The following is an 892-nucleotide window of genomic DNA, read 5'->3' as shown; positions in this document are numbered from 1 at the left end:
TCAGATCTTTTTAGTTTTATGTTTTAAGTGGAGGAATACGGAAGGAAATTTGCAACATTATAGAAGGTGACTTCAGAAAGGACCTAGAAGACTGAGGTATGTTGTAATTGGACAACTGGCCTTCATTTCATCCAGGCTTCTAGAAAAAATTCAGCAATATACTGAATTTACTTTGTAGTTTTGATTTACATTTAGTGATCACTGGTCCTCTAAGCAGTTTGCAGAACATTATAGTAGGACTATTTATGTGAAGGGTAAATCCTCTTAGAAGAATTCAAATTAATTTAACTTGTCCTTGGTTGACCCCTAATCTCACTCATGGCAAATAATAGCAGCACTTGCATGTGATTTTTAAAAACCATTTAGGAATCTCAAGAAACATTTATTTCTATCTGGTCTTTCATATTACCATTAATTTTTATTTATCTATTTATTTTTACACCTTTCATTTTGTGCATTTTTCCATCTTGGTTGTAATCCCTGTGGAGTTCCCACAACCAATTTACCTTATCTTTAGATCTTTATATCATAGTGACATTACCATTCAGTAAGTGAATCTTCACTTAATATTCCTGCTTCAGTGTGTCATTCACAGTTGTCTTCTGTGTTCTTTCAATTCTTTCAGAGAACGCATTTTCCTTTCTTAACCTAGTATAGGACAAGGTAGTCACCTTGATGTTCATGGATACAAGACTATTTATGGGTCTAGTTATTCTTTGCAATAGCTCTTATTCCATTCCCCACCCATGTTGCCAGCCTTTCTGTGTTTCTGGAATTCTATTACACAGTAGAATCAGCTTGCATCTTGCTAGTCACTCCTTTAAATCATAAGATTTCTCTTTCTTTGTTAGGTAAGTTACCAGTTTTCTTCTACATTTCACCACCCCCCCCC

This window comes from Condylura cristata, unplaced genomic scaffold, assembly GCF_000260355.1.
Source record: "Condylura cristata isolate star-nosed mole 26May11 unplaced genomic scaffold, ConCri1.0 scaffold00005, whole genome shotgun sequence".
In the NCBI taxonomy this organism is placed as follows: Eukaryota; Metazoa; Chordata; class Mammalia; order Eulipotyphla; family Talpidae; genus Condylura; species Condylura cristata.
The sequence above is the reverse complement of the archived record's forward strand: the minus strand, read 5'-3'. Positions refer to the sequence as shown.